This window comes from Culex pipiens, unplaced genomic scaffold, assembly GCF_016801865.2.
Source record: "Culex pipiens pallens isolate TS unplaced genomic scaffold, TS_CPP_V2 Cpp_Un0006, whole genome shotgun sequence".
NCBI classification, from domain to species: domain Eukaryota; kingdom Metazoa; phylum Arthropoda; class Insecta; order Diptera; family Culicidae; genus Culex; species Culex pipiens.
In genome coordinates, this window is record NW_026292823.1 from 2,470 (window position 1) to 29,065 (window position 26,596).

At 42.0% G+C, this 26,596-nt stretch overlaps 1 protein-coding gene across 2 annotated transcripts in view; it reads left to right on the plus strand.

Annotated features, from left to right (window-relative positions):
* Positions 1–220: 220 nt before the first annotated feature.
* Positions 221–26,596, plus strand: part of LOC120432527 (uncharacterized) — a 107,670-nt gene continuing 81,294 nt past the window's right edge. The window contains exon 1 of one of the 2 annotated variants that reach the window (XM_039597750.2): positions 221–1,304. The gene's annotated coding sequence lies outside the window, so the exon portion shown is untranslated. The remainder of the gene's footprint in view (positions 1,305–26,596) is intronic. The other variant, XM_052711408.1, reaches the window with a different exon arrangement.

Sequence of the window (26,596 nt, forward strand, 5' to 3'; positions counted from 1 at the left end):
TTCCTATCTCTTTCGGCAATGGTACCGCGCATAGATATGCTTCCCCGTGCGTTGCGCACACTTGGCTGCGCGACCAGCAAACTTCCTCAAACCGACTTAACTGGTTTTGGTCTCTCACCACTACTATCAGCGCCGCGAAAGAGTCTCTTTTCTTTCTTCACGGCGCGGCGCATGGCCAACAGAGCGAAGCCCTCGGCGGATCAGTCCAACTGTTGATCGCGTCGATCGCGTACGTGTGTTTGCGTAACTTCGGGTCTTTCCTCTCTCGGCGGTTCCGGGACGAACGATCCGAGATCTTTTTTTCGGGAGTCCCGATGGTTTTTGATGTTAGGGGTCTTAAATCTGAAGTCCCCAACTGTTTGACGGGTCGCGGTAGGTCGCCGCATAGACGCACTTGTTTTAATTGGTGTTGTGAATTGGGGTCCTAAAGTGCGCGATCGATTGGGACCTCTTTTTTGACAGTCGCCGTCGTCGTCTTGGTCGTTCCTTCTCGCTCGCTCGCGCTCCCGTTCGTGTATTCGCGCAGTGTTGGTTTTATGGTCGTTGATGGGTGAAAGTTTTGATTTTGGCTTGTCCCAAGGGTCAACAAATTTGGCAGTGACGCGGGAGCCCTTCACCCGTCGGTGTAATGTTGATGTGCGTTTGCAACTTGGCTTGTGCAATACGGTGTCTTTAGACGCGCAAGTGATCTCGGCGCAGCTCTTCAAAACTGCGACCTTCTTCTTTTGTTTTATGGTACGTGTGTGTGTGTCTGCATGTGTGAGCAATAGCGCAAAATTTACGGTGTTTTGGCCGCGAAACGGCCAAGATCAACCGTGTCAGACGGAAGAAAACGAAAAAGGAAAACAAAAACAACGGCGTATTGTTGTGCGCGCCTGCTTCGTAGTGTATTGTCGTTTGCATTCGTCGTCGTCGTCGTCGTTGGCGGCGCACTTGCTTTGTTGACGAATCGCGCAAAGTGCACGTATTGGTGTCAGTGTTGTGTTCTTTTCACGTCGGTGTGTTGTGCTACCTGCACGGTGCTACCTCTGTAGGAAGTAGGAAAACGTATTTGACACAGCGCAGCAGCAGCAGTAGTGGTGGTGAAGGTGGCGTTCGTCGCTGTTGCCGAAGGAGAATAATAACAAAAAAGGAAATTTGCACACAGCAAGTTGCTCGCAAGTTGTCATCGCAAACGAAGGGAGGAAAACAACAACAAATGCGCAGCAAAACGATTCAACTAAATGTTGGAAGGGTGAAGTGGCGGAAAGGCGGTGGAAGTACAATACCCGCAGCGGTTGCGTTTCTTTTTCTTCACGTGTAAGGTATGATTGAGCACGCAATACTTTATTTTGAATTATTAATATTTGCTATGAGGAAACTCTCGTCGCGCGAAGGAACGACCGGCAATTTATTCGGGCAATCAAAGGCGGCTGCTGCCGTCTGTCGACGATATAATTTAGCTTTCTAAGCACATTTATGATTCAATATTCGACGCTGATAAATCTCTATAAATACAAAGGAAGGCATGTGTTCTAATGATGTAAGGTTATTGTTTTCTGATAACGACCGTTGCGAAGCGACGATGATGTCGTGGGAGAGAGCGGAAGTCGACTTCCGGTTTTTTTGTTTGCCAAATATGTTGTCCATCGGAAAAGTATAAAAAATGCGAGGAGCTTTTTGCAAAATATGTTTTAAAAAAATAGTTATTTGGATTCAGGACGGCCACCTCTACCGAAGGTTTTTTGACTATTAAGACATATTCGTAGATAAGGAAAAGTATTTTCAATACAACCAGACATTTTTTATCAAAATGACAAAATATTTCTTAATCTGATATAGCCAAAATCATCATAACACAAATTCAAATCTTTTCAAACTTTTTAAACATCGCATATTTCATATTGTTTAAATAATTTTGATTTACGTATTCTGATCGAAATACACAAACTAATTATTTTGCATGAAAATGTGTATGTGTTGTTTTTTAAATATATTATATGAAATATTATTTCATTTTTTTATATGATTTTAATTTTTTTTTAACTGCTGAAAAGTAATCGAGAAATTAAAAGTGCAACATCCCGAGCAGGGGTAAATAACACGGGAATACCAAATTTTGGTATTACTTGGGCAAATAACGAAGACCAAAATGTGCCCTTGGTTGCCCAGTAATAGATGGTAAAATACCATGAAATTATACCAAAGTCTAGTATGTGGAAGGCCACACCAATGCCAAACAATGTTATTCCAAGGGTAAAATAATACCTCAAAATAAAACCATTTCAATACCAAGTTGAGGTCTTCTGGATTTTTGAACATTGCTTGAATACCAAAACTTGGTATTGACATGGTTTTATTTTTAGGTATTCCCGCGCCCTTGGAAAATCAGATTTTGGTATTCCTGTGGTCTTCCACATACATGATTTTGGTTTGATTTCATGGTATTTTACCATCTATTACTGGGCAACCAAGAGCAAGTCGCTGGTATTTGCACAAGAAATACCTAAATTTGGTAGTTTCATACCATTTTTAGTGCAACAGTTGCAGTTAGTGAAAAAACGGAAATGATCCATATGCAACAGCCAAATCTACTCACCTGATGATTCCATGTTGTTCTTAGTGATATTCTTCACCACATCGAATGCATTTGTCATTGAGCGGCCTGTGCTTGAAGTTCTTGAAGCTTCTGAAAAATAACAAGATTGAAAAATAAGGATTGAAATTCACCAAAATTCAATAATCTGTTGATTAATTCGTTTTTCAAAGTATTTGGTTATCCCAACTTAGAGAAATTTCTACGTTTAAAAAAAAATATTAGAAGGTATATCAAAAAAAAATATGAAAATCCCCTTCAACATTTTTGGGTTTCAAGTCAAATAAAAATAAATTATCTCGTCAAAATTTATTTAAAAAAATCCGTAGTTTCAGAGGAATTTGATTAAGCCTTTCAATACCAAAATAATAATCCTTTCAATACCATAATAATACCAAAATGTGGCATCCTGACTTAGAAAATTTTCCATAATTTCAAGTCATTTCTGTAGGGGGTATATCAAAAATGTTTAAAATCAAGTTTGAAATTTCCGGTTTTCAATGAAAGCATTCGCTTTGAGACATCATTTTAGCGCAAAATTAATTATTTGGTCAAAATTGGTAAAAAATTTCCCATAGTTTCAGAGGAATTTGATAAAACACTTTAATACCAAAATAATACCAAAATGTGCCATCCTGACTTAGAAAATTTTCCACAATTTCAAGTCATTTCTTTAGGAGGTATATCAAAAATGTTTAAAATCAAGTTTGAAATTTCCTGTTTTCAATGAAGGCATTCGCTTTGAGACATCATTTTAACGCAAAAATAATTATTTTGGCAAAATTGGTCAAAATTTTCCCATAGTTTCAGAGGAATTCGATAAAATACTGTAATACTAAAAGAATACCAAAATGTGGTGTTCGACCATTTACAAATTGTGCAATTTTGCAATATCAAAACAATACCTTAAATTGGTATGATACCACATTTTGCTCTTGCATAATCCTTAAGACAAATTTTAAAGGATCCAAGAATACCAAAATTTGGTATTGATACCAGAGAAAGGTATTATTACGCATTTCCCTTGTTATTTACCCATGCTCGGGCATGGAGTTAAACTTTCTGTCAAGCTTCCATGACAGTTGCGAAAGTTACTGGCTCACATCTCTTTTTTAATTTATCGACTACTGGTAGAACAATATGTAAGTAATTTGAGATTTAAATAATCTGTTGTATGAATATAATGAGACTTCACCCTTAGGGGGGGGGGGGGGGGCGTCTCACCCCCATCTCCTCTAGTAATAATTTCCAAAATTGATTTTAACCAAATTGCAAGATTGATTATAATGCTGATCATAATTTTAAGAATCAATTTAGCTAATCAAATCTATTTAAACTTTCTTTGTAGAGAAAACTTTCAACAAATTTGTACAACTAAATGTGGTAATACCTTCACATTAAACGCCGTTGTCACGACAAGAACGTCATCAACAAAACTACTTTATCGCGGTTCCTAAAGAGCGCTCGTCTAACTATGAGACGCTCGTAACGTCCCAAAAATTATGGAGTTCCTGGAAACCCGCAAATGACGCATTGTTTTGCGCAGCCACAGTCCCTCCTCCAATTTACTTCACTTAGCCGTACCAACTTAAAATTAATCGCAACTTGCATCAATCAAAATAATAAACCGACCGCGTAAACCCAGCGTCTCGGACTGGGTGAAAACATTCGGGCCTGCCAGCGCTTCGCGTTCTCAGCTGCGAAGGTCGTTCTTCACCACAAGTTGTTGATTCATTTATCAAGGAGTCCCCCATTTCAAAGTTACAAATCTGGTGAGAGCAGCACGACGAGGCACAACAAAGTTACGGGCGTCACCATCATAATCAATCTATTTAGACGTCACTTTTGCTTTGCATCATGGCAAGAAGACCGAGAGTCATCTTTTCTCGTCGTGTCCACTTAATTTAATCTAATTTTGCCCGACAGAATCTGAGGAGCATCGAGTCGAGAATGCTTCCTGACGGCACACGATAGGCCACTTTTATCTCACCAGATTGCTGGTTTTTCTGATGGTTAAAGCAGAGTGGCCAGCATGTTCCATATTCCCGGGTTAATCAAAATTGAAAAGACCACAAGTCACCCTAATGCGTCCACAGTGTGCCACAGGAAGCAGTAAATTTCGTAGTTGGGCACGTTGGCGTGTTCGTTTAAGGAAGATTGAGTGCATAGAATCTTTGAATGCATTTTTCGAGAAGCTACAACTTTGAGTAGGCTTGTTGAGATTGATTGAGATTGATTGCATCACAGACACAACAACTGGCCTGATTGTCAATCGTCTGGCAAAAACGTACCAGATGATGATGATGATGATGATTGTAGAACTTGATCTGAGAAAGTTCAGCTTTTTATGTAGCTTTGCTATAGCATTAAGCTTACATCGTAGCATCGTTACTTGAGAGGCACGTCGACGGGTTTTAAAATTTGATGCGAATATTTTGTTATGGCGTGCTTTCGATTGGAACATCGCTAGCATTTTTTTGCCATCTTCTTTAACGATGAATAGTATCTATAAAAAAAATTCCTAGACATAGATCGCCGAAAAAGCTCATCAAATTAAATCCAGGAAGATGAGCCATCAAAGGCCTTCACCTTTTCCTGCTGTCAAAACTCAAGCGGGTTTTCTATCCTATTTGGCCGGAAAAGTCTGCCAAAAAGGTAAGGAAAAAAGGCCACTCAAGCACGTGAAAGGCGTGGAAATTAATCCACCCCCTCAAGCCAATTTTCTCCGGCGTCTGCAATTATTATTGATGTTCTTGTTGTTGCTGTTGATGACAAAGGCGGGAATTTACGTGCAAAACGTAACGGGTAATTATCCGCCACCTTAAGGTGTTTAGTGACAGAGCGAAAATTTCAGGAGAAGCAGTTTTCTTGTTACGTAAAATTATATAGCTATCACACTTTTGGGGCGAATGTTTAGGAGTTAATAAAAAGAAAGTAGCGAGATCATTGATTTATTACATCAAAAATACTCGTCATCAGAAGTTAATATAACATGTTGCATATTTTTTTCAACTCCTCTGAAACTGATTTCACCATTCAACATTCAATATTTGCTTATCGAAACAAGCCCAAGCCTTGTCCCCTTAAGACCAAAATATCACTGAGCAAACACTTACTTCTTCCAGCCCCCAGTCAACTCAATCGACCCAAAAGTGATTTCCCTTGTTTTTCCCTACCCACCACATTTTTAAGGGTTGGTTCACGTAACCTTGGAAAAGTGTTCCCCCCAAAATAGATCCCCGATGTGACCAATTCTTCTTCGAAAATTTTAACCCAACCCCAAAAATAAAGTCGAACCCAAAAAATGCTATTTTTATCTATAGCTAGAACCTACCCAAAAAAAAAACGAGTTTTTATAATCGATACCAAATCGTTCGAAGTAAATTGAGTCGCTCGGTGACGCCTCTTTTGGGGGCTTCAAATCGCACGCGAGCACCTGGTTGACGTTCCCAGACTGTGTGACCTCAATGTGCGTGAAATGTGTGTCCTCCCCAAAAAGTAGACGACTAGAAAAGTTGAGTTCAATTTTGGTGAACAACGGGCGTCGTCCTTTGGAGAAAGCTTTATGTGTTTAATTTAAACTTTGCTCGAGCTGTGGGGAAATTTAAACGCTGTTCCTTTGGGTAGGAAAGAGGATACTATCGTTGAAAGGTGAATAAATTGTACCCTAAATTAGGCGCAATTTACGAGACCAACTTGTACCGTACTCAAAGAGAGATGTTAACTGGAACAGCGAACTGGGAACAGTAGAGTGTAATTGAGTTTGAAACCAATCTTGAAATTATTATAAATAAACGAATTTAAATACTTGAAATCAGGCAAGTTCAAGCATGGTTTCAGAATGAGTATTGAGCAAATCTCCCCGAATTCGGAAATGGGTTTGATTTTTTTCAAAAATTTTGGAAGCTGCTCATACAAAAGTGATATGTTAATATTCGGAAATCTGTATCTTTTGAAGCATTGTATTCTGATCGATGTTGTGTCTTTGGCAAAGTTGTAGGTATTGATTTGGGCTATTCAGAAAAAAAAATAGATTGAGCTCGTTTGTCCCGTTTAATATTAGTATTCAGTCTGCAAAGACAGTTTGATTGTCTTTCATAGTCCAAATATTTTTCTCCAAGTTGTGATTTCCAAAGAAAATGAAAACTTTCGCAAATTCCAATTTCCAAACGCTATGTACTTTACAGAAATTCTGATCAGTGCACCGTTTTCTATATATGGTCACCTCAAGTTCGATTTTAACTTTAAAAAATTGCAGTATTTGTTTTTTTTAAGGCTAATAATTGGAAATTTCTGTTTTTTTTTTTCGAGGTTCCGGATCCGGATTAAAACTTTATGACACGTTTGGAAGGTATTTCGATATGTCGGATGGTGAAACCGGACATAGTTCTCATACAGATAAGTGAGATTCGGTTTCAATAAAGTACAAAAATATCACATGAGTGTTCATCACGTCAGACAGGCTTGCCAAGTCTTCATTTTTTTAGAATCGTTTGGAAGGACTTAACCCTCTACAACCTAACCCCTCCTTTAGACGGGTTCGGTCTGAAAAATCGCCAAAAATCCATTTTTCAATCAATTTTGGATCTTTAAAATGAATTGGAAAGAAAAACTCTTAAAATTTTACAAAATTTTAAGGTTGGCAGTTTGACTTGTTATATGAGACTTTGCAAATGTTTTTAAAAATGTATTTTTTTTTTGGGACAACTTTGGTTGTGATTTGCCTTCCTCACTGAGGTAAGGCTATAATCCTGCTCTAAAAATGAACTTTTGATTAAAAGCTCAAAGACTCACCTTCATGTATACATATCGACTTAGAATCGAACACTGAACAAATATCTGTGTGTATGTATGTGTGTGTATGTATGTATGTGACCAAAATTCTCACTGAGTTCAGACCCGTCGTTGGTTAGGTAATTGAAAGACCTTTCCAACGAGTCCACGACATACAAGATCTGGCAAACATGTCTCGAGTTCTGACCACTTAAGTGATATATTTGTACTTTTTGATGCCGGATCTCACTTAAATGTAAGTAAACGATGTAGGTTATCAGAAGTCCTTTCCAATCAGAAGACCTAACACAACATTGAAGATCTGGCAACCATGTCTAGAGTTATGACCACTTAAGTGATATATTTGTACTTTTTTGATGCCGGATCTCACTTAAATGTATGTGAACGATGTCCGAATCCATCACCCGACCCATCGTTAGTTAGGTAATTGAAAGACCATTCCAACGAGTCAAAAACATCAAAGACCTGGCAACCCTCTCGAGTTCTGACCACTTAAGTGATATATTTGTACTTTTTGATGCCGGATCTCACTTAAATGTAAGTAAACGATGTAGGTTATCAGAAGACCTTTCCAATCAGAAGACCTAACACAACATTGAAGATCTGGCAACCCTGTCTCGAGTTCTGACCACTTAAGTGATATATTTATACTTTTTGATGCCGGATCTCACTTAAATGTATGTAAACGATGTCCGGATCCATCATCCGACCCATCGTTAGTTAGGTAATTGAAAGACCTTTCCAACGACTACAAACCATTGAAGATCTGACAACCCTGTCTTGAGTTCTGACCACTTAAGTTATGTCTATGTATTTATTTTTCTGGATCTAGAAAAATAGCTGAAGTATGTTTCCAAACGCCGAGCTCCTGTGGTCTATTGGTTACAGGTTTCGTTTGATAAACGGAAGGTCGTGGTTTGAAACCCACATAGCTTGGCACCACCTTTCCTCGTACTTTTCACATGTTTCGAGGACCGGCTGTGCTCTGTATATTTGCATCTGCGGAGTGCGCTGGGCCCAACCGCAAAATGTGCTTGGAGGGACCAAAAAAACTGCTTAGCAAGAGTCCCGGGCTTTTGGGATTTCACTGGGAACACATCCTAAGTAGCGTAATAAAAAAGTGCACTTCAGTTCTAGCGACACATATGGAAAGTACAACAGCACAGAGGAAAGGAAAAATGTTACGGCGTGTGGACAGATCAACACACTTGCTCAACAATTTTTTTTTTTTTTTTTTCATAAAATTATTTTTATTAGGTCCTTTTCGGTACTGGGACCTGGTTAGGACCGAGTCGGCTTTTGTAATTACAAAAAACTTAATAATTACAGAGGATCTTGTGTGTAAATGTTAGTGGGAGGGGAGCCGATTACCCGCGGCCTACTCGGGGTTAGTAGGGAAGGGATTGATGTTAAAGACAAGGCGTGGGAAGGGAAGGGGGATTGTGTAGGGGTCTTGGTTGGCTCTGCTGGCCTTTGCGTTTTGTCCTCAGCCGCAACTCGGTGTCCAGCTGCTGGGGCGATCTTGCTTTGCTTCCGGTGCAACCAGAAACGACGGCTTTGTGGGAAGGCGAGTTATACTAACTGAAGGAAAACTAGCTGAAGGAAAACTAACTGGAAGAAAAACTAAATAGATATATTGGAATCTAAGAGGAACTGATAGATCGGATAGAGAACATCAAGGTCTAGTTGAGATAACGCGTCTCGCATCGGAATTTCTGGTGGTCTTCCTCGGGCCCTGAGGGTAACTTTCAACTTAATTCTGTGAGCCTGATGATATGGACACGCCCATACGAGATGGTCGATGTCCTGATAACCCTGCCCACAGTCGCATAAGTTCGTATCACTCATGTTGATACGGTACAGATGAGCCTTGGACGAGTAATGGTTCGACATAAGGCGGGACATCGTTCTGATGAATCCACGCGTCAAGTCCATTCCCTTGAACCAGGCTTTTCTTTGCACCTTAGGTCGTATGGAATACATCCAACGTCCCTTGGTGTCGTCGTCCCATTGTTTTTGCCAATCCAGAAGCGCACGCTGCCTCGGAAAACCGTAGCATTCTTGTAGGCTAATTGGCCTTTCAAAAATGTCTCCACTCTCAGCACCCTTCTTGGCGAGCAAGTCCGCTTTCTCATTACCCGGAATCGAGCAATGAGCGCGGACCCACACCACCGTGATGCTGAAGGACTGAGCCGCCAGGTTGTTTAAAGTCTTGCGTATTTCCGTGAGGAAAAACGCAGACTCCCTGGTCGGCTTCAGAGACCGGATAGCCTCAACAGAGCTAAAGCTATCGGTGAAGATGAAGTAGTGGTCAGGTGGCATGGTCTCGATGATTCGCAGTGCGCAGTAAACCGCGGCTAACTCTGCGACGTAAACCGAACTCGGGTCCTTCAGCTTAAAGAACAGCTGATAAGATTCATGATAAACACCGAAGCCCGTACAGCCGTCGAGCTTGGAGCCATCGGTGAAGAATCTGTTGTTTGGAGGAACATGGTTGTACTTTGATGCGAAGATCGACGGTACAACTCCCCGCAGAAGATGGTTTGGGATACCGCGAGTATCGGCTTTCATGGACGTGTCGAAGCCAATCAGGGTGCTGCTGGTTAACGGAGGCGTGCGCTGTACCGTTGTGCTCGGGCTCCACTCCCACGATGACATAAAGTCATAATATAGAAGCATGCGCCGAGACTCAACGTGAAGGTTCAGCAACGTTTCAAAGTTGTCAATTACCAGTTTATTCCTGTAATCACACCGGATCAGGAACCGGTAAGACAGTTCGTAGTAACGAGTTCGCAGAGGCAACACTCCCGCCAAGACCTCGAGGGTCATGTTGTGAGTTGAGTGCATGCATCCCAAGACAATGCGAAGACTTCGGTACTGTATCCGCTGGAGAACCAACAAGCGTGATTTCGCAGCTGTTTGGAAGCAGAAACTGCCATATTCCAGCACCGAGAGTATCGTTGTCTTGTACAGTCGCAGCAGGTCAGAAGGATGAGCACCCCACCGGTTGCCAGAGACGCTGCGCAGAAAATTAGTTCTTTGCAGGCACTTTTGCTTCAGGTAGTTGATGTGCTTCCCCCATGTTCCCTTTTGATCGAAGATGGTACCCATGTACATGAAGTGGTCCGACTGCTCGATAGTCTTTCCCGAGAGAGAAAGATTGAGCTGCGGCGGTTCATGCTTCCCCGTAAAAACGACCAGTTCCGTCTTCTCCGGAGAGAATTCAATACCCTTTCCAACTGCCCAATGGGCCAAGTTGTTCAGGGTATCTTGCAAGGGTTCTAGCAGATCGACTTCCTTCTTGGCAGCGATTGAAACCACTGCGTCATCTGCGTACTGTATAAGGGTGCAGTCTCCGGTCAAGCAATCATCGATGTCGCTGACGTAGAAGTTATACATGGATGGACTAAGGCGTGAGCCTTGTGCCAAACCCATGTAACTTATCCGGGTGATTGCCAGATCACCTTGCACAAAGTGCATGTGTTTTTCTGACAACAGGTTGATGAGGAAGTTGCACATCGTCGGATTGAGACCGCTCCGCCGCAGCTTTACTCCCAACACATCGATGGAGACTGAATCGAATGCACCCTTGATGTCTAGAAAGACAGAAGCCATTTGCTGTTTTTTACCACGGGCTATGTCGATTCCTGTGGCCAGCAAAGCTAGACAGTCGCTTGTTCCCTTGCCTCTCCGGAAGCCATACTGCGTGTCTGACAGCAAGTGCTCTCGTTCCATCCATGGTTCGAGGCGGTCGAGGATCATCTTCTCCAGCAACTTGCGTAGACACGACAGCAAGCTGATTGGACGATACGAGTTGTGGTCGGATGCCGGCTTACCGGGCTTTTGAATGGCAACCACCCGGACCTGTCGCCATTCGTGTGGAATTACGTTCTGCTCCACCAACGTGTTGAACAGTTTCAACAGACGCTGCTTGGCGACGTCCGGAAGATTTTTCAGCAAGCTGAACTTGATCTTGTCCGGACCAGGAGCAGTGTTGTTGCCCGTCAATAGTGCTATGGAGAGCTCTACCATCGAGAAGGGAGGATTAGCATCGCTCCCATCAACAACGTCGAATGATGGTTGTGTCGGCACCGAGTCCGGGCACACCTTCTTGGCGAAATCCAATATCCACTTGTCCGATTTTTCCACACTCTCGTTCGGAACGGAACCTCTACGCATGGCCCTCGCAACGCGCCACAGAGTGCTGATGGACGTATCTGCTGGTAGTCCTTCAACGAACTCCCGCCAGTACATTCGCTTCTTCCGCTTCAGAGTATTACTGTACCTGCGATCAAGAGCTCTGTACTTTTGGAAGTTCGCTCGGATTCCACACTTGCAGAAGTCCACATAAGCTTCAGACCTGGCCGCCGAGAGATCCGTACACTCCTTGTCCCACCAGGGAAGTGGAGGGCGCGTTCGGATGTACGGTCCCGGGACGGGTTTCGTCTGAGCTTGTATCGCACTGTCATAGATCAAATTAGCCAGAAACGCATATTCTTCAAGCGGTGCCAACCCTGCTCGCAACTCAACTCCAATGGAGACTGCCTCCGCGTACTGTTTCCAGTCGATATTTCGCGTCAGATCGTAAGGCATCTCCACCGTTGTCGATTGCTGTGGGCCATGGCTAACCAGAATAGCGATCGGCAAATGATCACTGCCACGAGGATCTTGAAGCACGTTCCAGTCACAGAGAACTGCCAGACTGTTGGAACAGAGCGACAAGTCGATGGCACTCGCCTTCGTACCGGACGTAGTTGGCGTTGGTGGTGTTGCAATCCGCGTAACTTGCTTGTCCCTGTTTAGGAGGGTCATCTGGAAGTCGTCGCACAGTTCATGAATCAGATATGCTTGAGGGTCTGTCTTGTGACTTCCCCACTCGGTGCTGTGAAGATTAAAGTCACCCAGAACCAGTCTCGGTGCCTGCAACAACTCAAGCATACCCCACAACTTTTGTCGAGTTAACGACACCTGTGGGGGAACGTAGACGGACACAATGCAAATGTCCAGTCCTCTGATCCTGGCTTGTACTGCGACTGCTTCGATTCCTCCTAGCTTCGGGAGCGTGACCTTTCTAAAAGTGTGGCATTTCCTGACCCCAATCAGTACGCCTCCACCTCTATTTGGTCCTGCCCTGCTCTCTGTGATGATGTTGTACCCCCGGAAAGCTGGCGTCTCATCTCCGATAAGAAACGTTTCGCTCAGCGCAAACACATCACAGTCCCGTTCGAATGCGAATTGTTGAAAATCGTTTAACTTGGGGGTTAAACTTCTACAATTCCATTGTAGAATGGAGATGCCGTTTTTCGTTTTTGGTGTATTACCCATCAAAGGAAATGAACGACAAGAGGGGCATCGTGCTAGCAAGCTGTTTCCCGATGTGTCTAGCGAGAGGCTCAAACCGCTTTATGATTAAACGCGTCGGTTCACTCACGAAAGAGCACAGCCATTCCACGATTGTGGAAAAAGGAAGGACTCCTTTGAAGGCATCGGTGATCGGATTCGGTTGAGGAACCGGTTTCAGGGGGATCTTTGGCAGCTTGGGAACGGGCTTCAGCGGCTTGGGAACTGGCTTCGGTGCCGGCTTCGGAGCGGGCTTACCCGACGGACCGAAAGGAAAATCCTCCTCGAAGTTCAACGAGTCACTGTCCTTACCCTTACCGCCAGCGGCTTTTTTGGACTTGGAAGCCTTGTTGCGCTTCGGGTTTGGCCCGGAAGAGTCACTTTCCTCGTCTCTCTGGAAGAGAACCTCCACATCGGATTCCTCGTCCTCCGAATCTTCATCCGCCAAAGGAGCGAAGCGATTGGAGTGGGTCACCTTACTAAGGATTTCCGCAAAGGACTTCTTGGAGCGTTCCCTCAAGGAACGCTTCATCTTGTCCTCGCGCTCCTTGTACTTTGGGCACTGACGAGTTTTGTGTGGTTCCCCGCCACAAAGCAGGCATTTTTCAGCCTGCTTTTGGCAATCCGCGTCCTTGTGGGGGCCGGCGCACTTTGAGCACTTGCTCTTGTTGCTGCAGTAGGTCTTGGTGTGTCCCAACTGCTGGCAGTTTTCGCAGCTCATCACTCGCGGAACGTACAATCGAACTGGAAGCCGAAGCTTGTACAGCTCAATGTAGTCCGGCAGAGCTGACCCTGCAAAAGTCACCCGGAACGAGGCAGAAGGAATGAACTTCTTCTGGCCACCCTCGGTGGTGACGTTGCCCAGTTGCCGGCACTCGAGTACCTCCACAGCTGGAAGTTTAGGGTTCTTGAAGCGTCCCACCGCCCTTGAGAGGTCGACAAGCGACAGACTGTCATCGGTCACCACGCCATCGATTTCGACTTTGTGGGCCGGAATCCAAACACGGTACTCAATGCTGAACCGCAGATCAGTTACGATCTGATTCGCTTGCACCGCGGAGTTCACGATCACGCGGAGCTTGCTCTTGTTCAGCTTGGTACATTCGACCACCCCAGGATAGTGCTTCTGCAAATCCTTGGTGATCTGTACAAAGTTTAACGGCTTCTGTTTGGGCCGGAAGAAGACCACCCATTCCGTTTGCGATCCCTCTTGATACTGACGAGGACGAGGAATCGGTTTTTGAGAATGAGGATTCAGGGGCGGAGGGGGATTTGGATCCGGATTCGGCACCGGTGTTTTAGGAGGAATTGGATCTGGATTGGGAGGACTTGGATCTGGATTGGGAGGAATCGGGTCTGGAGTCAAGGGAGGAATCGGTGGTTGAGGGGGAACCGGATTCGGATCTGATTTAGGACGCTTTCGCTTCGTCCTCTTAGACCCGTCCGAGGATCCCCCTTTACCGCCAGCATCCTTATCCTTCAGGAAGAGGTCCCTGTTGGTGGTGTTTGAAGGAACTCCCAAAACGGAGTCCGCCATGTCCACGTCCTCGTCACCCTCAAGGGTTGAATCGAAGTCGCATTCCTCATGGTCCGACTCGGTCGGATCCATGTTTGCGAATAAACGCGATAAACTAAACGAAAATGAAAGTGATGAAACTAATCGCAAAAGTAGAAAAGGAGAAAGAAAAAAAAAAACTAACCAAAAAAAAAAAAAAACTATGAGAAAAAAAAAAAAAAACTAAACGCTAACAAAAAACTCGCCTTTCGCACTCACCGCCGAACTGGCCGCACTGGCTGCCGCCCGCAGCGGGATGCGCGGGAAGCTCGTTTTCGCGCGCTTGTTGTTGTTGTTGTTGTGCTGCCTGCTGCCAGCCACGTAAACAACGGGGGTTGTCTCCGACCTGGCCTGGCCGAAAACTGGTCCGCCGACCGCAGTCGACTCTCCGGGGCCGATTCCTCCTGCCAACGACCGTCTCTCGCCTCAGCTGCCTCCGCGGCCGCTGCTGCTGACTCCTCCTGCTGCTGCTGCTCGGATGCAGGAACTCGTTCCTCTTCCACTGCTGCACCGCCGCCGAGTCCACGACGACCAGATTGTGGCTCCTCTGACCACCGGAACGGGCCTGTCCGCTCGCACACGCCTCGATTTCGCCGTGAAAAACGCGCCAAACACACCGCGAAAAAACACGACTAGCCGCTGAGACTTCTGCCGTAGCAATGAAGCAAACATTGACTTGCTCAACAATATCGCGTGTGCTTTGTTCCCCAAATGCCCAAGAACAGCAAATTGGCAGCCTCTGCAGATCTAAAAATAGATCAGCAGGTCGACAATAGATCAAATAAATGGTCGCAGTGGACTCATGGCAATCAAACAAAAAAAAATGTTTCCAAACGGTTCATATTACTCATTGTTGGTAAAAAGTGAGAAAGGCACCAACCACATAGGTGGATTATGTTAGTTTTTCACACTCACGAAAAGTAGCGTTTATAGCGAAAATTTCCTGGCAGCACTTGCTCACTCCAACAGGCGCTGCACCAGCATGTTGGTGGTGTTGGTGGCCACCCTTTGTTCTTTATTTGCCTTCGCTCCTCGCTCGGTTCTCTTCAGCCTTCGATTGGAATGTGTTTTCAAAATTGAAACGTCAAATGACTTGGCGCGTTTGTTTTTTTTTATGGTGCTTGCTAATTATTTACATTTTTCGGGATTATTTTTCAAGTGAGTGACTAACTAATGGGCAAAAGAACATGTTGCCGGTAGTTGGAAGCAATTTTATATCTTAAGCGCTTTGAAATCGTTAGCGCTAGTGAAAAGATATTGATGGCGACTTTCGTTAAGCAGTTAACCTCTGATCTTGCGTGTGGATGTGTGTGCCACCAAAATGGTCTCGCAGAATTTTGATCAAAAGTGCAATAAATTTGATCTTTTTGGCCAGTAAATGGCATGAATTTGCGTGCTTACTCGAGGCGGTGCTGTTGCTGGTAAGTTTATAGCCCAAACAGTATTTTTGGAGCTTTAATCGAGCATCAAACTCTCCATATGACGAAGATAGGTGTTTGATTAGAAAGGGTATATTTCCTCTATTTTAAGTAAAAATAAGTATGCAGTAATTTTTGTAGTGTCTCAGACTATGCATCTACGCATTTTTTTACAATTTAAATGATTATGGTTCTATTGTATAGCAGAAAATGAGAAAAACAAGTAAAAAATGAAAAAAATGTAAAAACATGAAAAAAAATAGATTGGCAAAATGTAATGATAGGAGGTGGAAGAATAGGCCCAATACTATCAAAAACAAACATAAACTAAATAATATAAATTTTAATTAAAAAACTTAAAAATAAAACAAGAAAAATATAAAACAAGAGAAGTAAGGTTTTTTGTAGAACAAAAGTTGCTCAAAATGACCTCCTGAACACGGCAAAATTAAAAGTTTTCGTAATAAAATATTTGGGCAGCGTCCTTCTCTGTAACTCAATAGTTGCGGGTTTTTGTCCTCTCATCATATACAAAAATTTCAAACCCTTATCAATACATAGTAATACATACAACTTTGCCAAATTGATGTCCATACAGAAAATCAGTAGCTTTCGTGAGGAATTGCTCTGTTGGTAAAATGGTAAATATCATTCAATTTTTTTACAATAATCAAGACCACTGTGATTATTCTTTTATTTTACCGATATCAAACGAAACGAGTTCTTTCATTTGCATCATTTTTTATTCTTTCACATAATTGTTCAAACACGCTTTAATTTTAATCTGGGGTAGTGCGTTAAATGACATATAACACGACTAGATTCGTTTCACTGTTTTAACTTGAATAGAAAAAAATTGAAGCATCAAATTTGAATTTCTTCATGACAAAAAAATTTACCGTTGCAACAAGAATGATGCATTCAACCAACCAAACAATTCCTAACAATTTATCACACCTTCAACGAAGCACCTGCTCCAAACGCTCCCCCTCTGGCTAGGAATCATACCCCACGTCAAGCCAAACCGCCAATCAGCTGTGTACAGGTGTTCTGGACACACCCCTGAAGCTACCGGTCTACCACTAGGCCTTCGCCACAGCTCAACAACACCAGACAAACCGACCACTTTTTCTTTTACCGGTCATTTCAGTTTTTCCCCTTTCCCGCTCTGCGCCTTTGTTTGCCATTCATTGACTATTCATGAGAAATGGCCACACGGAACTGGTCGGCTTCCCAGCTTGGCGCCTCCGACACCGACCTCCGTCCAGGAAGGACCCGGTCAGCCGGAAAGTTTAACCTTCCGGATAACCCGGGTGGGCTTCCCAGAACTGGCAGGGGTTCACTTTCCTGGAGGCACCTTTTTCCCGCCAGTCAATTGTCCAAACGGTTCTAGTTCGGACAAGGTAACGGGAGTGATTGATGAGCCGGTGGTTCGACTTGAACCCTGCACCGGATGTGTTTGAGATTGATTGGTTTCGATTTTGTTTTTTTTTTAAAGCTCTTATTTACTAAATATTTTATTGAGTTGTTTAACTCAGAAAATCAAAACGAAACTAAATCCATACAATTTTTCAAAAAACTAATTCGAGGGTTGACATATACACAAAAACACAAATAAATCAACCCTTTCGCGAGTAGAAGCAAAAGAAGAAAATTTAGGATACCGAAATTCCATGCAACCGTTGAAAACATAAATTAAGGCCAAATACATGCAAACCAGCAATCGGCAATGTGGTGGAACAAAGAGAGAGAGAGAGAAGGATCCTTCCGCTGTTGTACACAGGCCCTGAGTGATGGACGGGTCGGCGGCAAACCTGAAAAAGGACGCACCGGAAATGAGCAGAAAAAAGGGACCTGAATGTCTTTCCTTCCCGACGTGTGTAACATGACGAGATGAGCAAGGCCAATGTCATCATTGCGAATCGTTGGTGATGATGGGGCTTGGCTCTTGTCTGTCTTGAAATGGTTTCTCATAAAAAATGTAAATTGTTGGCCGGTCCGTTTCCTCCATTCAATGATGAGTCGTTGAGATATTTGTGAGACGAACGAAAAAATTATGAAAAATCACCGTCGGCGTGCCTGCTAAGCTACGTTGCTGTGGAGAGGACTTCAACCGTGTCATCAGGGGTTTCTAGCATGTACAACACCACGCAGCAGCGATCATGTCGCAGCCAATCATTTTGTTTTGCCGCCATTGCCATCGGAAAAGCCCGAAAGTCGCTTCAGAATGCTGGTGGTCGTCCAATTACCGAAAATGATGGTGAAGGATTTTTCTTCAATTGGGCAACCACCGGCATGAGAATTGGCTTGCTTCGATCTGTACTGCCTTCGACCGCCACCAAACGCTTCCTGATTGAGGCGTTTATCTGCTAACGAGCGGTTTCTTCTCCGAACAACGCGGCTGTATGTGTGCACATGGTTGTATGTGTGGATGGTTTTTTTTTTGTTGGGATGGCAAATCGATGGGTTTCGACACGCACCAGCTCTGGGAGTTTGGAAAAGCTCTCTCAGTGCTTTTGTGGTGGATCCTCCCAACGGATTGAACAGCTACCGATGGGGGATGCTGAGTGATATGTGCGATGTGTTTGGAATTATAACTTCCGGAAAAGGACGCTGATTGTCATTGCTGTCGGGGGAAGGTGGTGCTGGTTTTGTCGTCGCCTTTGTGGACGTTGGATTTATGGGAGCTTTCACGAAACTATATGGTATTTCTGCAATTCACCTTGATCCAATTTGGGTGATTGGGTTTAGTGAAATGGAATCAGCTTTGGATAATCTGATATTTCGATTTCGATTGGAGTTGGATGCATCTTTCCAAACGAATCAAAACCGCAATAAAACTTACAATTCCGATATCCACCCTTTCTCTGAAAAACTGTTGGACCGTTTTTATTTTTAGTTGAAGCTGTACTGAAAGCTATAGATCGGACCATACATAAACTACGTGGACAATTATTTCGAAATCTCAGCCTCGTGGACAATTTTTATACAAAACAAATCTTTGTATCGATGAAACGATGAATCGAATCACGAAAGAAATTTTTTATTCATATTTTTTTGAAATTTATTGTATATAACATAAAATTCGAGTTTTGCGACCCCATTTTAGTCAATTTTGAGCGGTCAAGGGGTCACATGTAAATCGACAAAATTATCAGAGTTTGGTATGAGCATACACTCAAACTCTTTTTAAATGTGTTTGCAGGGCATTTAAAAATACATTTTCCACTATTACCAAAACAAATTTGAAGACATTTGGTTGTATCATTGCCGATATATAGCTATTTGAAGTATGCAGTTTCAAGTTAAGTTAAAATAAAAAAAATCATGCAGAAATTTTGTTTGTCATGACAAATAATTTATCTCAGAACAAGTATTTTCAACTTGTGAATAAATAAATAATCATTGAATTTACCTTAAAAATCTTATTTCTAGCGCTTCTCAACTTGAAACACTATTTCATGAAATCACAACTCATAGTTTTCAAATATTTGGAGCGAGTTTTTTAAATATAGTTACATTCTTTGGGTGAATTTCATATGATACGAAGTTGTTTTTTAATGGTTTTTAGGTTTTATAATATGATTTTAGTTATATATGGTATTATATAAGGTATTCAGCCTTATAAATTCATTGGAATAAAATAATTTTGAGCATTTAAAAGTGGTTGAAATAAAACGATATTTTCTCATTTTTAACAGTTATTCAGTTCAATTTCTATCCTCAAACCGATTGCATGTGCATGACGAAGGCCGATTTCAAAAAGTTTGTTTATTTTTTTTTTTGTTTTTAATATTAAAAATGGCCAGTTTTTGGTGGAACTTTGGTGGGTCTCGTGGCGCAGGGGTAGCGGCTTCGGCTGCCGATCCCGATGATGCTATGAGACGCGGGTTCGATTCCCGCCTTATCCACTGAGCTTCTATCGGATGGTGAAGTAAAACGTCGGTCCCGGTTTCTCCTGTCTCGTCAGAGGCGCTGGAGCAGAAATCCCACGTTAGAGGAAGGCCATGCCCCGGGGGGCGTAGTGCCAATAGTTTCGTTTTTTTCGTTTTCGGTATTATATGAGGTATTCAGCCTTATAAATTAATTGGAATAAAATAATTTTAAGCATTTAAAAGTGGTTGAAATTAAACGATATTTTTTCATATTTAACAGTTTATCAGTTCAATTTTCATCCTCAAATCTCAATTTGGATCTTGGCCGGAAGATGTAAAAATCTTATTTTCAAATGATATTACAAAAAAAAACTTTTAAAAGGTTGTAAAAATAAAATAGTTCATATTTATTCCGTAACAGCGTAGTTTTTTTTGTCCAACATTTAAGCAAACAATATTCCTAGTGGTGAATGCTTCAGAAATAAATATTATCTGAATTAAACCTTGACAATTTCATTTTACAGACAAGCTGACTAGTTCAATATGAACAGTGTATTGAAATAAATAAAATCAAATAATTTCAAAACATGTGTGCCAATAGGTAGGAAATGTATATTTCTGCTTGTATTTCGGGAATTCCCGGGAAATTTACAAATTTCCCGGGAAACGAGAAATATTTTTTTCCGGGAAATCCCGGGAATTCCCGGGATTTTTTTCCCGGGACGGGAAGTTGGACGCTCTAATGCCAACATTTCAGAAATTTCCAGATTGAGTTATGAATTTTTGAATCAATACTGATTTTTTCAAAAAAAAAAAACGAAAAATTGGTCGCAAAAATTTCGAACCTAGAGGTTCGATCGTTAAGCCTGAATTCAAGTCAACAATAAACTAAACTTATTTCAAACCATACTGATCACTTGACTAGACCACAACCAAAAGTCGAAAATAAATAAACTGCTCAGAGAAAGTTTACCTTAAAAATTCGCAAATATTTGATTAACCTATCGGTGCAATAGTTGGTGGCAATTTACCGCCCATCGGTTATGTAGCAGTATATATAGAAGCGACAACATTGTTGCAAGCCCGTAGGGAAGGGGAACCATACTGGTCAACAAACCCCGTAAGCAACGTGTCTTGGGTGACAACCTTATCGGGAAGGGTTTGACTCTATAGAGAGAGGTACCTAACTCCATAAATCTCTGGTCGGAGTTGGACGCACAAAACGGTGCACGTTGGGTCGAATTTGAAAGTTTTTGTTAGAAAATGCTTTTTTTATGGGATTGTGACAATGATTATATTTTCAAAAAATGTTTTCGACTGAAATTTATAGAAAAAAAACTTCAAGTTGACCCACCGAGTCGTCTAAACATCGGGGGCACCCAAGTTGTTAATTGCCGGTAAAACCATGTTTGCAAGCAAGTGTTTGTATATGTGTGTGTGTGTGTGTGGTCGCACTCGTCACTAGGTAAGGAGTGTTTAATCCTAACCGATAGTTTAGCTGACACGTTGAATGGAGTGAAGAGGGTGGGACTCATTACTGTTTGTGGAAGCACTACACAGAAAAAAATATGTAAATTTACACAGCACGTAATTACTGTTTCTTATGTAAACTCGCTCAATGTAATGTTGAAATATGATGTAAAGTGTAAAAAGTCATGGAAACTACTCCAATGTAAATCTAAATCTAATGTAAATCATGAATCTAATGGAAACGTTGAGCATGGAAACTCAAATCTGATGAATTTCTACCTGTGTTCGGCTTCCTGTAAATTCCTATTTAATGTAAATCATATATCCAATGTATTTCTGCCAAACGTTGACTTCAAAACTACCCGAACTAAAAATAGTTATATTTGGTTCTCTTTCTATCGCTCTCATACTTCGCTGACCCACTGCCTGAGCCTCGACCTGAACAAGTTGATGCTTTAGCCGCTCGTTTATAAAATGCGAAGATGGCTCAGTCGGCAGCGGGTAGCAGCAGTAACACCGATCATCCTACCCGTCGTCCGTTCGATTCCAGTCCAGCGTTATTCCACTTGGCCGTCGACGAGAAAGCGTCCCCTACCTGTGAAAACTTTTTAAAGTCCGAATTTCCTTTTGCTGCCCGCTTCAATTATTTTAAAATAGAACATAGGCCACACCCTTTTCCTACTGCAATCCAAGTCGAGCTTTTCATTCCCATTGGCCAATCAGAATTAGTTGATTTGAACTAATGTAAATTCAAAACTAATGTAAATTCCAAAACTAATGTAAATTTTCAAAACTAATGTAAATTTCCAATGAATCTAATGTAAATTTCCAATGAACCTAATGTAAATATACATCATTTATCATGATACCTTTTGGTACATGATAAATAATGTAAATTCACAGGAATATTTTTTTCTGTGTACTTCCGCACATCCATGCTTCGTCTTGACCCACCGAGCTCGCGCTGGTGTTTGTGGATCCGCGATGTTTGTTTATTTGAACGGAAACGCGTGTACTTTACACCGGAACTCTGTGGGTGCAGTGGGTTACACTGGGTGGGTAGTTTTCATCGGCAAACGCCGGAGGACTAATTAAAACAACCGATGTGGAATGATGCTTTGTGGTGAGTTGAAACTTTTTAGGGGATCACAGACAAGAAGACTTCTGTGTTTTTTTGGGGTCATCTTGATCTTCCAAATGTGACCTAATTTTATCTGTTTGTCTGTGGCCTAAGTGTGCACCTTATAGAATTAATTGTTCATTCCACTCCAATAAAGGTAAAACTTTCGGCTGCAATTAACGGAAGAAGCCAAAAAACGCAAAAAGAGCCCCATCTCGGTTCGAAATAATTATTTGCCAAAGGAAGTTTTCAATCAACGGTTTCAAATAGATTCGCCTGAAACCGCACTGCTAATTTATACCTCCGCACGCTCACTCACACTTAAAGCGTTTGAGGTTATCAATCAGGTAAAACCGCGTGCTTGTGGGGCACTCAGGTAAACACTAGAACTAATTAATCGTCTGCCCTTGCGCGTAGTTCGTAGAGCTCTGTGAACGTTGTCTATATCAGTGCTTTTCTGGTATCGAGCCCCTCAAAGCTTCAACGATGTGCGTCTGATGATGGAACGGAGTTTACAGTTGGGAGCAGAAATCGTTATGTTATGTGTTATACTTTAAGTTCAAAACTGTTTCAAACACAAATCTGGACACATAATACTTTGAATCATTAAGTCGAATATTCGATAATCTTGATAATCTCCACTGTAAATCACCAATAGTTCCCTACACGACAACCACCAACTATCAGCGTACACTAGCGACCCTTCGATTCCGAGAGATTCTCCCACGCTATTTACTTACTTCTACAACAACAAACCCCCCGTGTTTCCCACTGAACCGGGTTGTTTTTCCCCTAAACTCATTACCGGTCACCCTACACCGGGTTGAGGTGGAACCTCGTTAGCAGGTACGACTAACGCCAGCAGTAGTAGTAGTCCTCATCCCGTTGGAAAAGTGCGTTCATCTCGCTCGAACAAGTGACACGTTGTCCGGGTGATGTTCACGCGTGCAAACAAGAACACGAAAAATGTGATAATTAGTTAATGGTGTTTGAGTGTCGTGGCACGTCTATTTCAGTGTAGTTCGGAGCTTTCTTCCCAAACGAGCGGAGGGGGGTGCGTTTAGTAGTTGCCTGACGTGGACCTCGTAACCTGACCTGTCGAGGAGCAGTTTTTTTTTAATTGCTTTTCGGAATTAATGGCCAGGTCCCGAAACGGCACCGCCGCCGACAGAACGATGAAATTATAAGTGACCAGACCTAGCTAGCAACTGGCAGGGTGGTCCAGTATAGCTTGATGTGCAGGGTTCGGGGTAGTTCTACAAATTAATAATGACGTCGGACGTCGACGAGTGGCGATACGTAGCAACGATGTATCAATTACTTGGAGTTCGCAGGCGTCCGACGACGATGGGGGTGGTCGATACTCGGCGATGGAATGATAAAATGTTAGAGTTGAGAGCGTTGATGCGGCGGGCTCTGTGGTTCAGGTGGATGGTTTCGCGGGATCCGTTGAGCTTCCATTATAGTTTATATTGAGTTATGATGTAGGAGATATGGGATGTTTGAATACTGTTATGATTCAGCGCACGTGGAGTTGTTTGGTGACTGCCACTCATAGTCGATTTTAACTATACAATTGGTTATTTATAAAATACAAGCCTTACCCGACAAACTTCGTTCTGCCTTTTTTTTCGTTTGTTGACGTTTCTTGGTTGCTGGCTTCTTCAGCCTCCTATGATCAAAATTTTATTTTACGTAACTTTTCCCATACAATCTGCAGATTTTCCGGAATCGGTTCCAGAGTGGCCAAAGTGTCAATTTGTTAGCGTATAAACCTTCCTTAGACTTATACGAACCCAACGCAACAAAGAGCACCTCGATCCGACGTTCCGTGTTGAATTGATTCGCGTTCGAACAAAACCGTCGAAATTTTTTATATATATAGAAGATATATATATATATACAGCAATTCCATTTCAAAAGAGCCTAAACCGAAAAAAAAGTTCTCCGATCGGGCTCAAATTTTTTCTGGGGTTTCCTTGGCCAAAATAATTAGACCCGTATTTTTTTGTTTGGCCATTAGGGTGACCTACATCGTGCTAGGTTCGAAAAATGGCAATTTTCGTCATTTTTCGCAAAAACCACTTTTTTAAAAAAATCATATCTCCGCGCCATTTCATCCGATTTTAGCTGTCTTAGACGCAAAAGAAAGATGATGAGTTTGGCTATTTGTAAAAAATAGTAAGAAGTTTCGAAAATCTAGCTTAACATTTGAAAAAGTCGCATGAAAACTTAAAATGACGTTTTGACCGTGTCTGGACCAAAGAGCCTATGTCTGAAAATATTTTTATCGGATTCCTCGGAAAATTTCACATATCATGTTAAAAATTGGCGATGTCGAACCGTACGATTCGGAGATATGATTTTTTGAAAATAAAAACTGAGTTTTTCGACGCGCCACGCGCAAAAACGGGAAAATGACGAAATCGGCATAAAATCAACTTTTTTCACTAAAACTGCGATAACTTTAAAATTTCAGCGATGACCTATAGATGTTTGGGTATCAAAATTTTTGTAATTGAAAGACGCAACTTTTGGTACCATAACATCTATAGGTCATCGCTGGCCAAGGAACCCCCAGAAAAAAATTGAGCCCGATCGGAGAACTTTTTTTTCGGTTTAGGCTCTTATGAAATTGAATTGCTGTATAGATACTACGAATTGTCTTCTAACAGTTGAAAATTTTTGCTGAAACTTACATCTGAATTGTTTCAAGATTTCAAAATAAACAATTTATAGGTGTATAAGAATCAAAAGGTCAAGGATCTTTCAACGGAGAAGGATTGTGTTAACAACGTATCCAAAAATGTGAGAATCAACAGAAGAGGTCTCTTGGCTCTTAAACCTTCAGAAACTTGTTTGTTTCCAGAAACTCAGTATTTTTGCTTCAGTCAATTCAAGAGTACTATTACATCTATCAATCTCAGTTTTCGAAGATTTTTTGATTTTTCATGAATTAAAGAAATCCCACAATCTCGTAATCGTTTAATAACTGAAGTAACCAACTCACCCAGCATGTCCTTCGTCCCGGAAATACAATGCCCACTACAACACCCTAGCTGTGTGTCCTTGTTTACCCACACACTTATTGGATTTAGTCGCATCAACAACAACGCTAATTGTGTCTCTACTAACGAGCTACGCAGAAAACACATGCTCGTTACACCCCCCATGTGATGCATCTCACTCTTCCACACCACGGCTAATGACCAATAAATGGAATAATTGTTGAACTCAATTATTAATTGGCATCGGAGCCAATAATGACATTGTCCGCATTTGCTGACCGGACAACCGGAAGGTGGTGCGGCACTGTCACTCTGGCAACGGTGTATGTGTGTATTGGGGTGGGGGTCGAAGGTACGACTTTTGCTCCTGGCCCTAACTCTCTGGTCAGGGTGTTAGAGATTCTGCAAGGGATTCTGAGTTGCAAATGGGCAGCCTGTAAAAGTAGCTGTTGTTTTGAGAAGAACGAAAACACTTTGATTTTGGAATATATGGGTGATCTGAAAGGTTCTTCAATTTTTGGGTCTTTTGTTCATAGGATTCTTGAAATCTTACAATCTGAAATCATGAAAAATATGAATTTTTCAAAAACGATGGACTATACATTTTTTCTACAATCCCTCTTAAATAATTAGGTTTAAGATTAAATGTTGATTGGCCGTTGGAGTCAATAAATTCTAGATTTCTTGATTTTTACTCTCTTGGGATTGAAACATTCAAGAATACTTTGATATGGACGAACCTTAAAATTTAGGCAGTACTAACGTTTACTGTCTTTACTGTTTATATGACTTCTTATAAAAAAAAACAACTCAATTGTAACATTCATCCCTATTAAAAATCACACTGCAAACGTACTATGTTGCCGGAAGGCAGAGCATGAGTACAGGTAATTGATTTTTAATGCAACTTTGCCACCACTTTCCGCTTTCCCTGGGGCATCCACGTTTGGTTCTGTGTATGTGTGTATGTGAGCGCAATTTCATTCACTTTCCTGGATTGCGAACGTGTCCGATCTAGAATATTATAGTAGATACTCTCGACGGCGCGCTCTCTCTCTGAGACCTGAGCTGTCGACTAGTCTATCATATTTCAGCACGCTTCGCCGGTATCTGATGGACATGTATCTATTCTCCACTGGGAATTGTGCATGTGGCCGTGTAGGTGTGATATCATACTACAATGTGATGTTATGATTTATGCTTCTATGAAGTTCTACGACTGAATCAAGAATGGTTACTTTTTCAACACTTCTCACACTGTTATTTCTTGGCTATTACGACACTTCTGTTCAAAAGCATTCATTAAAGCTGCAAACACATTGACTTTAATGACGTTATGGTTTTCCAATTAAATAATTATCAATTTAAAGTGTGCTTTACGTCCGTTTATCTGTGGAAGGTGTTGGACTTGTAGACAATCACGACTGTGCCGCATATCAGC